The 18,410-nt window shown below is 41.2% G+C and overlaps 1 protein-coding gene across 1 annotated transcript in view; it reads left to right on the top strand.

The window, feature by feature from the left end:
• The first annotated feature begins 621 nt into the window (after window positions 1-621).
• Window positions 622-18,410, top strand: part of LINGO2 (leucine rich repeat and Ig domain containing 2) — a 386,108-nt gene continuing 368,319 nt past the window's right edge. Inside the window, exon 1 of the mRNA XM_082242490.1 lies at window positions 622-921. The gene's annotated coding sequence lies outside the window, so the exon portion shown is untranslated. The remainder of the gene's footprint in view (window positions 922-18,410) is intronic.

The raw sequence follows: 18,410 nt of genomic DNA on the forward strand, positions 1-18,410 counted from the left end.
GATTCCTAGGAATGTAAAGACGAAGGGAGAGGGTTGTTAGTGATAGATTTAGCCGAGCATCCAGTGCTATCCCCGTACATGTAGAGTGTGAAGGCTGGACAGATGGGTGGTAGTAGTGAGTGATGTGGTCCCTAGGAGTGTAAAGACGAAGGAAGAGGGTTGATAGTGATAGATTTAGCCGAGCATCCTGTGCTATCCCCGTACATGTAGAGTGTGAAGGCTGGACGGATGGGTGGTAGTAGTGAGTGGTGTGGTTCCTAGGAGTGTAAAGACGAAGGGAGAGGGTTGATAGTGATAGATTTAGCCGAGCATCCTGTGCTATCCCCGTACATGTAGTGAAGGCGGACGGATGGGTGGTGGTTAGCGCTGATGTACGGAGCAGTCCTGGGCGTGTAATTAGGACGGATCCCCCCTCCCATGCCTAGAAGCCGAGTAGGAATTGTTTAGTGTAGACTTCTCCTGCACACCATCTAATTGTGCATGATGGACCTATTAGCGTGTAATCAGAGCGGTGGATCTCCAGGGGTTAATTAAATGAATGAGGTATGCCCAAATGTAGAGAAGAGGAGAGGACCACCTGATTCCTCCACCACCCCTATCAGGAAAGTAGTACTCCCATCAGGTTGCTTGGCGTCGGCGGTGTCCTTTTACCTGTGGAGTTTATTAGGGGACTAGACCGGGATGCTGATCCCTCATCCTCCTCCTCCTCCTCCTCCTAGTCGTCGTTGATGAGTGAGCTGGCCCTTCCAGAGGATGTGATGAAGAGCTGGGAATAGTAAAGTGCTGGGATCTGTGTGTTCCATGAAAGGAAGGTTAAATGAACAGCAGCACGGGGAGGAATGTGTGTGTCTTCCTATGACAGCAGCCAGCACTCTGCACCGTACACCATGAGCGCTCCGACCAGGAGGAGATCAATGATTGGTAAGGGATTTTACACTATTCTATGCCAGTGCCAGCCATGCCACCCTCGGGAGATGAGCTGGTGTCATTCGGAGACATTGGATGGATCGGCAGGGTTAATGTATTCCGATGTGCTGGAGGAAGAGAAGGGGAGAGCTCAGCCACTTCTATGGGAGGCACACAGCGATCCCAATACCCCTCCAGCACCGAGGAGCAGGCTGATTTCTTTTAGGGGGGGGGCTGCTACTTTCTCCTTGGAATTGGAATTGTATTTTTCCCTACTGGCAAAAGATGTTTCTTTTTCTGGATCACCGACTTGCAGGAGAATCCATTGAATGGGATCTTATCTACTAGGCATGCTTTGTATCCAGGTGGACTTGTTTGGAAGGATGCATGGAAAGGAATAGGATTTAGAGGAGCACTGGAAATGTGTCATTATAGGCATTGATGGGAGGTGTTTTTTCCTTTTTTTCTTTTTGTTTGGAGGGGGGTATTCTAAGTTGATCATTAATTTAATGAAAGGTACACACAGAGATAATGTTGCAGGAAAGTACATGGAAAGCCATTACAAAGCACAGCTACAGTGCTGCTTACAAATACATGAAGACCTTAATATCATTTATTTAATAACAAAGCAAACAGAGCTGTGCTGTTACCTTAAAGTACACCTAATCCCTAATAACATGTATTTCATAACAAAGAACAAATAGGTAGAATACTGCATGCTAGTACATGTGAACTCTATTGACATGTATGGAATAAAGAAGCACAAAAAGCTGCAATACTGCATACTAATACATGTGAACCCTATTCATTTAATATGTAAAGAATAAAGGAGCACAAAAAGCTGTAATACTGCATACAAGTATATGTGAACCCCATTTACATGTATAGAATAAAGAAGCACAAAAGGCTGTAATACTGCATAATAGTACAGGTGAACCCTATTACCATGTATAGAAAAAAAGAAGCTCAAAAAGCTTTAATACTGCATACAAGTATATGTAAGCCCTATTAACATGTATAGAAAAAAGAAGAAGCACAAAAAGCTGTAATACTGCATACAAGTATATGTAAGCCCTATTAACATGTAAAGAAACAAGAAGCACAAAAAACTGTAATACTGCATACAAGTATATGTGAACCCTATTAACATGTATACTATAGAATAAAGAAGCACAAAAAGCTGTAATACTGCATACAAGAATATGTGAACCCTATTAACATGTATTCTATAGAATAAAGAAGCCCAACAAGCTATAATACTGCATACAAGTATATGTGTACCCTATTAACATGTATACTATAGAATAAAGAAGCACAAAAAGCTGTAATACTGGATACACGTGGACCCTATTAACATGTATACTATAGAATAAAAAAGCACAAAAAGCTGTAATACTGCATACACGTACACGTGGACCCTATTAACATGTATACTATAGAATAAAGAAGCACAAAAAGCTGTAATACTGCATACAAGTACATGTGAACCCTATTAACATGAATAAAATAAAGAAGCAAAAAAAGCTGTAATACTGCATACAAGCATGTGTGAACTCTCACTAGATAACAAAGCACAAGCAGCTTGAATGTTGCTTAAAAGTACATGAAGTCCTAACAACACTTATTTAACATTTATCAATGCACAAAGCACTATATTGCAGCAATAAAGTAACCCTAAGCCCTGGTTTAAAATATATATATATATATATATATATATATATATATATATATATACAGTATTGTATTCAAGCATGTGTTCCTAACTCATAAGCTCTCAGCCTCCTCCATGTTCTTTTTTTTTGCTGCTGTGATCCAACTTCCTGTTTGAAGGTGGATACGCTCATTCTAGATAAGTGGTCTTCAAACTGCAGCCCCTTTACTTGCCTTTATAAGGCCTTTGGGGCACTATTCCTCCCACTGTCAATACCAATGTGGCATAATTGCTGCCACTGACTCCAATGATGGGGCACTATTCCTCCTACTGACACCAATGATGGGACACTACTCTTCTCACTGACACCAATGATGGGGCATGATTCCTTCCACTGACGCCAATGATGGGACACTACTCTTCTCACTGACACAAATGACACAAATGATGGGGCACTATTCCTCCTACTGACACCAATGATGGGGCACTATTCCTCCTACTGACACCAATGATGGGACACTACTTTTCTCACTGACACCAATGAAGGGGCACTATTCCTCCTACTGACACCAATGATGGGACACTACTCTTTTCGCTGACACCAATGATGGGACACTACTTTTCTCACTGACACAAATGACGGGGCACTATTCCTCCTACTGACACCAATGATGGGACACTACTCTTTTCACTGACACCAATGATGGGACACTACTTTTCTCACTGACACAAATGACGGGGCACTATTCCTCCTACTGACACCAATGATGGGGCACTATACCTCCTACTGACACCATTGATGGGACACTACTCTTCTCACTGACACCAAAGATGGAGCACTATTCCTCCTACTAACACCAATAATGGGACACTACTCTTCTCACTAACACCAATGATGGGACACTATTCTTCACACTGACTATAACAATGGGGCATAATTCCTGCCACGGACACAAATAATGGGGCACTATTCCTGCCACTGACACCAATAATGGGACACTATTCATTCCCCTGGCACCAATAATGGGGCACAATTCAATCCACTGGCACTAACGATGGAGCAACACCAGGACATTTTCTCCTCCTGCTGGCCACTGTCAGGCCCCTCTGAACGCCGGAGGATAATAAACTGGCCATTTGTTTAGAAAGTTTGGAGACCTCCTGTTCTAGATGGTCACACTGGAAGTTGGAATGTTGCCACCCTCTCTTACTCCCAAGATTGACTATGGACTATGGGATTTGTAGTGTGCATAGAGCAGTGAGGGGAGGGGGGTGAGGTTTAAGAGCTCACAGAAGATGTTACAAGGAGGCAGAAAAAAACACTAGAAATATTTTCATGAAAGAGATTATTGGGTCATTAAGTAGTGGATGTGTATTTTGTAATAAGATGGATATCATTTAGTGTCACATGTGCATGTAAACATTAACTGGATGACATCCATTTAAAAACGAAGCACAAACAGCTATGATGTGCATTATAGTACACGTAAGCTTTGCAGCACATTTGTCAGTGTTTTTTTTTCCCCAATAAAACACTATTTTCACCTTTTTTGGCACCTTAGTGCTGCTGATGTCTTCCAGCCTATCCTAGCCACTTCCTGTCTACATGCACATGTTTCAGCGTCGACAGCACGTCATTTCTCAAGACCAGCTGCCTGATGGTTACAGTGGTGGACAATGTTTGCCAGTAGTCTTCACCACAGGAGCACGTGACAGGGTGACAATGCAAGAGCATAATTGGGAACAGTTGTCACACTGACATAAAGTGACTGGACAAGGATCTTCATGGCAGGATATTGCTATAATTAAAGCTGCAGATTTATTAAATATAAAAATGACTTTTATAAATGACAATACCAGATTAAAGCTCGTATGTGATTTAAAGGATAATGTTTAGATTTACTTTATATTAGTGAAAGCAGTCTGATTGTAGCTTTCATTGGGTCAGCATTGTCAGAATAATGCAACATGGTTTGTGATTGGTCAGTATGGATGACTGCGCTATTGCATTGCATTAATATTTGCCTAAAGAAAAGGCTGAGATTCTGTTTAGCTGTCCATCAAGAGTATTTTCTTATTGTGAATGTTTGATTTTTTTGATTGGAGGAAAAAAAAGAGGTTTTGTATGGTACCTTTTTTTCTCTTGGTTTGTGCTTTTTTTATTTATTTTTTTATTTTTATATTTATTTTAGTACAACATGACAAGCTTTTTAATGCACAATCAGTGAAAGAGAAGCGCTATCATTGCAAAGCATGACCTTACTGAACTATAGCTCTCATTAAATATAACATAGCAATTCTTTGTACCCTTTGGGTCTCATTTCCGTGACACTTATAAGGAACTGGTATCTCAAATATTGTGTGAAATTACACTTTATTACTATAGTACTTACAAATACATCCGATGCAGCCTCCAGCTAGACCTAGCAGCTTGCTGACCCAAACATGTTGATGAACAATGATGTATGTGTTTTATGAAGGATTATTGTGCTAGCTACTGTATATGTGTTCTGTTCTGTGGTTACTTCACAGGGTGCTACCTAATGGATTGCTAATAGCTAATATAGCTAAACATTTGCGTCACAAATACACTGTGCTGCTTCCGCTGTAATGCACATGCATTTTATCCATTAATGTTTAGGTTCTACAGAATGTAGCAAGTGAACTAGATGCTTTCTGGTATGTGATATTGTGTATATAATGTGTGTGTGTGTGTATATATATATATATATATATATATATATATATATATATATATATATATATATATGATACATACAGATATACAGTATCTCACAAATGTGAGTACACCCCTCACATTTTTGTAAATATTTTATTCTATCTTTTCATGTGACAAAACTAAAGAAATTACACTTTGCTACAATGTAAAGTAGTGAGTGTACAGCTTGTATAACAGTGTAAATTTTCTGTCCCCTCAAAATAACTCAACACACAGCCATTAATGTCCAAACTGCTAGCAACAAAAGCGAGTACACCCCTAAGTGAAAATGCCCTAATTGGGCCCAATCAGCCATTTTCACTCCCTGGTGTCATGTGACTCGTTATTGTTACAAGGTTTAAGGTGTGAATAGGGAGCAAGTGTGTTAAATTTTGTGTTCTCGCTCTCACCCTCTTTCAACATGGCACCTCATGGCAAAGAACTCTCTGAGGATTTGAAAAAAAAATGTTTTGCTCTTCATAAAGATGGCCTAGGCTATAATAAGATTGCCAAGACCCTGAAACTGAGCTGCAGCATGGTGGCAAAGACCATACAGCGGTTTAACAGGAGTTCCACTCAGAACAGGTCTCGCCATGGTCGACCAAAGAAGTCAAGTGCACGTGTTCAGTGTCATATTCAGAGGTTGTCTTTGGGAAATAGATATGTGAGTGCTGCCAGCATTGCTGCAGAGGTTGAAGGGGTAGGGGCTCAGCCTGTCAGTGCTCAGACCATACGCCGCACACTGCATCAAATTGGTCTGGCATGGCTGTTGTCCCAGAAGGAAGCCTTTTCTAAAGATGATAAACAAGAAAGCCCGCAAACAGTTTACTGAAGACAAGCAGACTAAGGACATGGATTACTGGAACCATGTCCTGTGGTCTGATGAAACAAAGATAAACTTATTTGGTTCAGATGGTGCCAAGCGTGTGTGGCGGCAACCAGGTGAGGAGTACAAAGACAAGGGTGTCTTGCCTATAGTCAAGCATGTTGGTGGGAGTGTCATGGTCTGGGGCTGCATGACTGCTGCCGGGACTGGGGAGTTACAGTTCATTGAGAGAACCATGAAAGCCAATATGTACTGTGACATACTGAAGCAGAACATGATCCCCTCCCTTCAGAGACTGGGCTGCAGGGCAGTATTCCAACATGATAACGACCCCAAACACACCTCCAAGACGACCACTGCCTTGCTGAAGATGCTGAGGGTTAAAGTGATGGACTGGCCAAGCATGTCTCCAGACCTAAATTATATTGAGCTTCTGTGGAGCATCCTCAAACGGAAGGTGGAGGAGCACAAGGTCTTTATTATCCACCAGCTCCGTGATGTCATCATGGAGGAGTGGAAGAGGACTCCAGTGGCAACCTGTGAAGTTCTGGTGAACTCCATGCCCAAGAGTGTTTAGGCAGTGCTGGAAAATAATGGTGGTCACACAAAATATTGACACTTTGGTCCCAATTTGAACATTTTCACTTAGGGGTGTACTCAGTTTTGTTGCCAGCAATTTAGACATTAATGGCTGTGTGTTGAGTTATTTTGAGGGGACAGCAAATTTACACTCTTAGACCCGGTCCACACTAGCGCGACTTGTCAGGCGACTTGTCAGTCTGACAAGTCGCGCTCCTTCGCAGTCCATTGACTGCTACAGGACCCGTTCTAATAGGAGCGACACAAGTCGCTCCGACTTAGAAAATGGGTCCTGTACTACTTCGGGACGACCTCGGAGCGACTTGCATAGACTTCCATTATGTGAAGTCCCAGCAAGTCGCTCCAAAGTCGTGGTGCATGGGAATGCACAAGTCGCCCCCGAAGTAGTACAGAGTCTTGCCGCCCCAGTGTGAACCGACTCTTATACAAGCTGCGCACTCACAACTTTTCATTGTAGCAAAGTGTCATTTCTTCAGTGTTGTCACATGAATATATATAATAAAATATTTACATAAATGTGAGGGGTGTATATATAGTGTAATCTTGGTTATGGATGGCCAAAATGTAAAGACTACAGGTTGCATAAAGGGCCTATTCAAACCACTAACGCATGGACACAGCAAAATGCCTTGTGTCCGTTTGCACCACAGTGTCTCATCTTGCTGTGCTAAGAAAAGGTGCTGCATGCAGTGTTTATTTTTTTTCCAGCATAACGGGATGTGGCACAATCCACCACATGGCAATGCCATCATGATGTATAGAATTGAGAAACTATGAAATGTTACTTGGAGGGCTCTGTTCACAGGCACGGTGTGCAGAACCAACATCTCTTGCTCCATATGATCACTATGATGACCAATCATGGAGATTACGGATCAAAACAGTGTAGTGTTTACATCTGAGGGCCCGCCCTGTCCTCCTTTAATGGAGGAAGTAGGAACTTATGCATGAATAAATCATTCATAAGGCTTCATTCACACCTGAGCATATTGTTTTCAGGCGTTTGCTTGGGCGTATTTCAGGCATTTTTTTTGGGAGTTTTTCAGGCGTTTTTGCAGGCATTTTTTGCAGGGACTTGGAGGCAGGCATTGGCATCTAACAAAAACACTTGTAATCTGCCAAAAAAGAAGCTCATGTACTTTTTTGAGCTTCTGGCGTTTAGCTTCAGGAGACAAACCGCTCGAATGTGAACAGGGGCCATTAAAACAAATGGGATTTTGCTTGTTGGGCGTTTTGAGACTTCAGAGATGAGCGTTTTACGATCTGAAAAACGCTCAGGTGTGAACATTTGTGGAGAAGGAGGTAAGTGCAAAAGGGAAAACAGCATAAGTATACTATTATTTTATTGACCTTCTGGACCTAATTCCTGTAGCCACAGTTTCTTGCATAAAATGAGTGTCTATGTTATTTGCAGTTACAATGGTAACTTTTATATGACAAAGTAAGGAACCAAGGAGTTCTACTATGCCCTAATTTGTTATTTTTTTACCATTGGCTTAGATCTGTTCTGTTTTTCTGTAGCTCTAGACACATTCCCTATTCCTTTTGCCAGCTACAGATCCCTACTCAAATGAGTTTATTCAATAAAAAGTCTGGAAACCCATTGTAATCATTCAGAATTCGCTCTGCTGAAGTCATACTAACACATAGGTGTATGCAAATCTGAAACTTTTTTGTGTTTGTTTTGGATAAAGTAGGAAACATTTGAAATGTAACTAAAGGCAATTTTTTTTTTGTATTGGATAGACTGCAGAGCAGGGGCAGACTGGCAACTTTCAGCCCAGAGGGAAAGAAAAAAAAAAACAGAAGGCTCATGGTGCAGCAACTCGGCCCCCCCTCCCACTCTTCCTCTTCCCCTCCTCCTCCTGACCCCCATTCCAGGCTGAAACCCTGCTCCAGGTACTCTCTACTCACCAGCTGAATCTGGGTGTCCAACCTGTCCAGCAGGGTGCGGTTGGGGGGAGTTGGGACAGCTCGGTTGGGGCTGGCCAGGAGAAGAGAGTCTTAAGTGGGGCATGGAACGGGCCTCTGCTCAGAAACAGTTTAGACCATCCATGCTGGAGGGGGAGGCCTGTGCTCTGTCCTTGTCTTCATCCTGCACTCAGTAGGTCTGGGGCAGAGGCTTTTTACTTCTCTTCACCGGGAATCCTTTAGTCATGTCTGTGGCAGAAGTGGTGCAGCCTTTTTACAGGACATCAGACAGCCCAGGGGGCAATTTCCCTTCTGCCCCCTAGCCCAGTCCTCCCCTGGTGTCAGTTTTTATTACTGTCTGTGCACCTCCTCTATTTGTCCTGTTTATCATTATCATTAAAAGTGAAAGTAACAAAAAATCCCCAATTTTGTCCCCAGAAAATTAATAGAGGGGAAATCTTCTGATGGGGACACTAGTTCTGGTGACCTGGGGGTTCCCAAGGAATTCCCTTAATTTGCAGGGATTTCCTCTCACTTCCTGTTTGGCTTTGGGACAGGAAGTGAAGGGAAATCTCCACAATGGGACACAGATGGTGAGAAAATGAGAAAAAAAATTCTGACGGGTTATAACTTCCCTTGCTTTAGCCATAGTGAAACAAAGTTTGCCTATACTTCTACTTTAAGTTTGTTGTGTCCATTGGAGATCTTTCCCTTCATTTTTTGTCCCAAGACACAGCAGGCATTGAGGCCCAGTTCACATTGGAATGTGGAGCAGGAAAGGCATGGGCTGTTCTCATTTCCCCCACCGCACATGAATGTGCTGCCCTTGCAGGATGCACACTCAAACGAAGCACGTTAGTGGCCACCAAACCATGTAGTACCACAGTTCCAGTACCATGCAGTTGGATGCAAGGCGATCTGAAAAAGTACTGCTTCCAATACTTTTCCCCATTCTGGTATGCTTAGTAGCCCATTGAAAGCAATAGGCTGTCAAAACCGAAACATGCAGGACCGTATGGGAATGCCACATTCTAATGTGAACTGGACCCTCAAAGTGAAGGAATACCTACTTTTAGACCATTATCACCAGAACAGGTGTATCTATTAGAAAAGTTTTCATCACCTTTTGCTCCCGTGAGAATTCCCATCGCTGTTTGTAGCGTAGGAAATTGTCCAGGACAGATAGAGAGGATGTAACCTCCCAGTGCAGGCATAAACAGCCAAAAAGATTGACTAAAGCCTAGTACACACGCAACGATTATCGGCCGACCTATCGTACGTCTTTTGTCCAGAGTTGTGTTTTGTTGGTTGGAATGTGCCTAGACTGCACACGAATTTTCTCTCCCGACAAAATTCTACTTCAGAAGTGATGTCATGTGTTGGTTTGCTTTCTTTGTGTTCTTTCTTCTCTGAGCATGCCCAGACTTGCTCATTAGATTTTTACCTGTCGAAATCTGTACTGACTGCACGAAAATCGGCCGTGTTTTGACGGCAGACAAAAATTTTATAGCCTGCACACCAGATTTTTTTCGGCCGAAAAGTCGGAGTCGGTTGTTGGAAGCATCATACTAACAAGCCGAAAATCGGCAGATCGGTCGTCGGACGAAAATTCCCTGACGATTTTCGACGCGTGTGTACGAGGCTTTACTCTCCTTTTCAAAAGTAAAAAAAAAAAAAGAAACATTTGGCTTTGTATACTGTACATCTAAAAAAACTAGCACTATACTTTGAGTAAAGCTGGTAGTTGCTTGCTTGAGATGTAGGTGGACAACTGAAAAACTAAGAAAGTAGACATTTTTTTGGAATGTCAGGTTAGATAATGATCCGACTGACAGCAGCATTTTCAGTAACAATTGAGATCCAGGGATTAAATAGAGGTCATCTACTTCAATAGAACTGATTATTTTATTTTTTTTTTTTGGCAAATGCATGTGCTTAGCACTTTTGCCTGGCACCTCTGGTTCCCTTGGCTTCAATATCACCTGGGAGATCTTCCGCTTGGAGTTTATGTACATCTGTGTTTGAGCTTTCTTGGGTTGTTCAGGTTCCTCCCGGAGCCCAAAAATAAATTAGTAGGTTAATTGGCACCTTGAATTCGTAGGAGTGTGGATGTGGTAGGGACATTGTATCGTGTGCTCTTTGAGAGATCAGTATTCATGTGAGTGAATATATTTACAATGTAAAGCAATGTATAATATGTCTGCTATGTGTGAATAACGAATGATTAAATACTGAAGGAGTAAAAAAGATGTAGTGTTCACTGCTATTACATGGAGATTAGCCTTGACAACCCATTGCAGGTGTCATGCTCATCATTCTGTCACAGTTCCCTTTTCACCTCCAACTGTGTTTGCTTAACGCTAAACACAATGAATTATCTGTACGGCATAGGTAAATTGGTCCAGCTTGGCACAACGTGCGTTTTCGGATTCCCCTTCGCTTTCTTTCTCGTTGACAAGGGTCACTAGTATGAACGTAGGGGTGAATCTTCTCAGTCAAAATACAGACAGAAAAAAAGAAAAAAGTCGATAGAGGGTCTAACACTTCCCTATTCACACAAATGCTTTGCGGAAATGCATACATTTGAACACTGAAGTTCCAATAATTTTTATTGGCACACCAATATACTAAAGAAATGCATGCTATCACAGCAATGCACGGTAAAACACCACCATACGTTGTGGTGCATGTCTAATTTTGGGTCCATTGTAATGCATTGGAAGCCTATTAAAGTAAATGGGCTGCCTTAAAATATAGCCTGATATATAACACATTGGTGTACCTGCTTTAACGCACCATGACAGACAGGATAGCTGTGAATGGGCTCCTAGTGATGAAAACAATAGAGAAAATCACTTTGCTTCAGGATTCTAGCACTTAAATGTGAAGGATAGATTCGAAGATAAAAGTTTCCACTTGAACCAACATATAACCAAAAAGACTATTCCTTTGAAAATAAATACATTTTAGTTCTAAATGTTTTAAGTTTAACTTAAGTGTAACTGTACTCAAAATGTAAAAACCTCCCATATACAGTATTTCTAGAAATAAACAACATACATACTATATCTCATTTATTCTTAAGTGATCTTGCTAGTGTCACAGTCCTGAGTTGTCACCCTAAGCAACCGTCCAAGGTTCATCACTCCTTACGTTGTGCAGGAGGTATTATTAGCATTGTCACTGGCAAACAATATGTGACCCAAGAGGGTACCTTGCATCTCTGCATTGCCCCGGTATTATTTTTTAGTGCTGGCTTTCTTGTAATAGCAATCGGAGCCGCTTACTAGACGCTCAATTGCGATTACAAACAGCAGGAAGGGATGTCCCCCTCCTCACTACCTTCAACAGCTCTCCCAGGCTCTCCCGTTCCACCAGGAGATCCATATGACCAGCCGGAACATCTGCCAGCCCATCCGCCGGCTAGCTAGACAGCCAAGCAAATCTGGGATCGACTTTGCTCGGCTGTTTGTAACAGTAAACCGGAAGCGATGACATGACATCACTTCCGGCTTACTCGGGAACCGACAGCGCCAGATTTTTTTCAAAAATCTAAAGCATTCTAAAACACTGATCTTGGTGTTTTTAATGCTTTTAAGCACAAAGAGGGGATTTGGGGTCTTATAGACCCCAGATCGCTCCATAAGAGTACCTGTCCCTGTTTATTGCTGTCATAAGGATGTTTTATGTATATGTTATGTTGTGTTATGTGTTTTTATGTATTGTGACAGCAATAAAAGTGATTAAAAAAAAAAATAAATTAAATTAAATGATTAATTAAAAATGCTTCTTCACAGTAAGAGCTGTGAAAATGTGAAATAGACTCCCTCAAGAGCTGGTTCTGGCCTGCTCAGTAGATTGTTTTAAGAAAGGCCTGGATTCTTTCCTAAATGTACATGACTGGATACTAATATTTATAGGTAAAGTTGATCTAGAGAATCAGGAAGGATTTTTTCCCCTGCTGGAACAAATTGAATCATGCTTTATTGGGTTTATTTATTTTTATTTTTTTTTGCCTTCCTCTGGATCAACTGTGGGTATAAGATTGTATATATAGGACTATATGTGTATGTATGTATGTGTATGTATATTGGTTGAACTAGATGGACTTGTGTCTTTTTTGGCCAGATTATCTACTGTATGTAACTATGTAAAAAAAAAAAAATGAAAGTGCCCTCATCCTCCCATGCTTGCACGCAAAGGTAAATGTGCGTGTCGGTCCCGTACGCACGCAAACAGCGATTACCCCGGAGAGATATCACTGCAAACGTCATGAGCAGTAATTCTAGCACCAGACCTCCTCTGTAAATCTAAAGTGGTAATCTGTAAAGGCTTTTAAAACGTTGCCTATGGATAGCAAAATGTACGTTGTTTGTTGCTGTTGCACGGGCGTGCGCAATTTTAGTAGTTGGACAAAATTAGCATGGGGGGTGAGGGCCCATCTTGAGTCTTGCCTAGGGCAGCACAAAACCAATATACACCACTGGTCTCTGAAAACCTTAGCAGCTTCTGTGATGAGGTCACATAAGCAGAGAAGGGGACTTCGTACAGCTTAGGATAGATAGGTAGAATTAAAAAAAAAAAAAAAAACAGTGGTTCGAGGGGGATGGAACACGTTAAAAATGGTTCTGGCTGGAGTATAATTTTAAATTAACACATTTTTCTTAGAGGCAACAAAAAAGCCCCCACAATGTTTTTCCCTTTCCTAAATACTGTTTGCCAAACATTACCTGCTAATGTCATAGATGTAAGATGGTGGGGCGATTCCATCTCATGTCTATGGGTAGCTTGAAGCTCACCTGACATATTGCATCTCTCCGTCTTCATAATGTATTGCCTTGTCAGGAGAAATCATGTTAACACATTCAGCTTCATTTTCAACCCTTCACTACAATACTTGGAACTGGCATATATCTTTTCCTCACATAATGTTTCGTTTTCATGAAGTGAAAGGTAGTTTTTCCTATAAGAAACACCAGCTGAGACGTTACTGAAATTCGTAGCAAAAGCAGGTCTGAGCAAAATAATAGGCCTTTGGAGCGCTGAATGTATTGTGTTTTAGAACTAAACAACGGGAATCATTCTAATGGATCCTGGCAGGTTCACTGGATATGCAGGTGCCATCCTGAGCCAATCTCAAGTGTTGGGGAAAAAAAAAGATAACTTCCTCTGGTTGTAAATGTTTTTTTTTTTTTTAATCTTCAGTAGAGAGGCATGTTCTTTTATTATGCACTTGTGACTCATTTATTATAAAGAAATAGAGAAAATGTTATGTTTCATAACAATGTGATGAAGCACATAATCTGAGAAAACTATGCCCAGTAAAATATTGTTTATGCGATAGGTTGTTTGTGATTGTTATAATTATAGGGGTTTTTCATTTCAGCAAAAAATAAATAAAAAAAGGAGGGGGGGGGGTAGTCTTAAAGCAGAGTTGCAGTCCCCCAATTCAATTTTTTTATAAATGCTCCCCAATTATTGTTACCACTTCTATTGTAACATCTGGATACTGTCACTAATTTGTTCCTTCTTGTTTTTTTTAAGTCATTAAAAACTAACCTGATTTTGAAAGCTGGCAGGGTCCATTGCAGTTGTGGGCATCTGAAGCCTGCTTGTCTTACTTTTCGTGATTTAATGCAGCTGGCTATCCAGCATGCACCTCCCAATCTCGCACCTGCGCAGTAATGCCACTTTGCGCCACTGTTTCTTCCTTCCTAACTCTCCCCGAAATCATGCAAGGTTTCAGTATTAGGCGATTTCCATGGACTCCTGGGATAGATGACACCGACATCCCAGGAGTCCATGGGAATCGCCTTGTGACGACATCGCCTAGATGGCCTGACCAGAAGTGCTGCATTAAGACATCTAAAATAGGGTATTTAGGGAAAAAAAATCATAGTTTGCTGTTTGTAAATGCAATGCGGATAGGCATGTGGATACTAGTAAATTTTAAAAATGGGTGGAACTCCGCTTTAACTTGACCTAATGTGCATGGGTAGACATCAAAATTGGTAAATGAAAAAGGTAAAAAATCTGTCAGGCTAAAAAATGAAGGTTGGTGGAGATGTGGCATACCTCACAACTTTGTGAGATGGGATTGAGGGACACCTATTAGCAAAAAGATGTAGGCATAGGACGCACCCCCTGCACGTCCCCTTAAAGGAGAATTATACAATTATACCAAAAAAATTATTAGTTAAACCCACAAGTGATTTTTTTTTTTACCGCCACAATTCCTTTATACTGGTTTAAAATTTACAAGTGTAGCAATTTAGAAATTGGATGAAAGGTTTAGCACTGGGAAACACTTTTTGAAAGATGAAAAGTGCATTTTATATACAACATTTTATATACAACTCTATAGATCAGACCAAAATGATGGACAAATGAGGAGGAAAGTGGGACAGAGGGACTTTGTTCCAAATCAGGGACAGTCCCTGGAAATCAGGGACAGTTGGGAGCTATGGATGTGGTATAAAAGCCCCCCCCCCCCCCCATGCAACAGTTTTTTTATGTCTGAACTGTAGAGTTATTCAGTGAAGTACAGATCCTTGGACATTTACTCTAAAATTAGATTAGGGATTGCTGAAAAACATAACAAGGCAATGTGGAAAAAAGAAAAAGAAAAATTTGACCCTATGTCATGTCCACTAATTAAGCACACATAATTCTAATTTTTGGCAAAGCAACATTTATTTCAAAGTGAACTTAATGCGCCATTGGTCACAACACTCTGTATTGATTTACTGCTACAAGAAAAATATAATTAGAGAAGACTATAACAAGGAAAAGAACATGACTAGCTGTTTACACAGAGCTATAAGTCAGCCTCATAACATTTACTAGAAATCTAGTCGGATGAATGTTCCTTTTCCTACGCATTACCCTGGTAAGGATAAGCCTTTAGGAACAAATTTGATAAAAAGTCACGTTTGTGCATGACATGTCGAAAAAAGTCTAAACTGTGCTTGATTTCTTGTGTTGGTGAGTCCAATACGGTGATGTTTGAAAAGTAGGGCTAACGCTATGTGAACACTAAAAATTATGACTATATATTAGGATTTACTGGTGCCCTACTCCCAAACTATAATAATAGAAATAGTTTTCTTTGCTGCCTTATTTTAAAGCTACAAAGCAGTTTCACGTCTCAGGTGATCTCCACTTCTTTACCAGCTTATCACACATAAAATGTTCATACCAAGAGATTGTAAAACATCATAAAGTAAGTGAGGTTACAGTTGTCTCCGTATATACGGGGCAAAGACCTCCTAAGATGGCTCTTGCAGTGCCAAAGAATCTGTGAAGTTAAAAAAGTCCATTCATTTACGTTTTGTACTCTTCTTTTTTGCTATAGATAAAAAGTAGACTTACAGGTGTCTGATCCTTTATTTTCAAATAATAACATCCATCTCCTGTATAGACAGCTTATATATGTTGTCACCATGCTATCATCAGTGGCTTTGAAATACTCTCCAATTTTTTGAAGCTGCAATGGATTCAGAGAAAAGTCAGAGAAACTTCAGTATAATGTAGATATATTACAGGTATTTTTATAGCACCGACCATTTACGCAGCTCTTTGTACATTCACATTGGTCCCTGCCCCAAAGGAGCTTACAATCTAAGGTCCAACATGCATACATACACATACTAGGGCCATTTTAGGCAGATGGCAGTTAACCTACCACCATGTCTTTGGAGTGTGGGAGGAAACGAGAGCACCTGGAGGAAACCCACGGAAAACATTCAAACACCATGCAGGTAGTGTCCTGGTTGGGATTCAAACCAAGGACCCAGTGCTGCAAAGCAATTACTAGTTGACCAACAGGATTAAAAATGCTTGTCTCTATTGACAATCTCTACTCAAAACTAAATTATTTTTATTATTCTACAGGATATAAAATGCATGGGGATCAAAATTAAATAAGCAGTAAAAGTCACACAAATCCTAGCTCCAAATACTGGAGTTCTGGATCTTTCATATTAAAGTCACTGATCGTCACCCCCTAGGTGTGTAAATACTCTGATGCTCTGTGACACCACAGAAAAATGGCAACTTCAGGATAACCTCATTTTCTGCCAGTTTTTGACCAAAGGCTGTTTAATATCTAAAGGTGTTCTTACTAATGGAAGGCTTTGTTTTATCCAATATAAAGGCACATCATTGGCAGATTAGCTTCCAAGCTGATAGCCAGCAGCTATGAATGCCAATTTAGAAGAGCAGTACAGTATATCTATGCACTCAGCACAAAAACCTAATGCCATTCATATGTTTTTGATAGGAGCCAGAAATCAAGTTTTTTTTTTTAATATCACTGTTGACTGAGGCTTCTGTTTAATCACAAAGCCAAATGCCATCCTTCTCTTTGGTCTTGCACAGTTGTATAAGTTCCTCTCCCGTATTGAAATTGTTTACTTTGATTTCACTGCACACTGTGAGGTTCTCTCACTGTGCATTAGATGCCGAAACAAATAAGACAGAGCCCGCTTTACTTCCTGGCTTGCTATTGGGGGCAGTTGGCAAGGGGGAGGAGCCAGGACCACCTACAGGGGAGCCAAAAAGAAGAGGATCGGGGCTGCTCTATGCAAAACCAATGCACAGAGCAGGTAAGTATAACATATTTGTTATTTAACCACTTTACCTCCGCTCACATGGAGGCTACTGCGGCACTTTGCCACGATCCCGTCCAGCGACGTAGACCTACGTCGCTGGACTCCTCCCCCTGTAGGCGGCGCTCGCGCGCCACCGGAGGCGCGCTCCCGCTGTTTTCATTCACAGCGGGAGTCGGGCCAGGGGAGGAGCAGCGGCGATCGCCGCTGCTCTTACCCGATCGTCGGGGATCGAGTCTGGAGATCCGCCCGCTGTGTGTAAACACAGCGGGCGGATCTCCATAGTGACAGGGAGTGACAGATCGGAGTGTTCAGCATAGCTGGACATCCGATCTGTCCCTGTCTCACAAAGTCACCTCCCCCCCCACACGTCAGTAAGCACCAGGCATACATTAACCCCTCCCTCTCCAATAAAATTAACCCCTTCACTGCCAGTGTCATTTTTACAGTAACAGTGCATATGTATAGCACTGATTACTGTAGTAATGTCACTGGTAACCCCAAAAGTGTCAAAAATGTCAGTCAAGGGTCCGATCTGTCCGCCGCAATGTCGCAGTCCCGCAAAAAAAATCGCAGATCGCCGCCATTACACGTTAAAAAAAAAAACACCAAAAATGACAGAAATCTTTCCCGTAGTTAGTAAACGTAATACATTTTGCGCAAACCAATCAAAATACGCTTATCATGATTTTTTTACCAAACATAGGTAGCAGAAAACAAATTGGCCAAAAATTTAAAAAAAATTTGATTTTTACATTTTTTTGGGGGGGAATTTCATATAAAAAATGTGAAAAATATTGTTATTTTTTCAAAATAAACGCTATTTTTTTGTTTATAGCGCAAAAAGTAAAAATCGCACAGGTGATCAAATACCACCAAAAGAAAGCTCTGTTTGTGGAAAAAAAAGGACGTAAATTTCGTTTGGGTACGGCGTCACACGACCGCGCAATTGTCAGTTAAAGTCGCACAGCCGCGAATTGCAAAAAGTGGCCTGGACGGAAGACAGCAAAATCCTCCGGTGGTAAAGTGGTTAACCACTTGAAGATTTTACCACTTAATGACAGGGCCATTTTTTTGAGATTTGCCACTGTGTTATTTTAATAGAAAATTGCACGGTCATGCAAGGCTGTACCTAAATAAAATTGATGTCCTTTTTTTCCCCACAAATAGAGCTTTCTTTTGGTGGTA

This window comes from Pelophylax lessonae (genome assembly GCF_965119305.1).
Source record: "Pelophylax lessonae genome assembly, chromosome: 1".
NCBI classification, from domain to species: domain Eukaryota; kingdom Metazoa; phylum Chordata; class Amphibia; order Anura; family Ranidae; genus Pelophylax; species Pelophylax lessonae.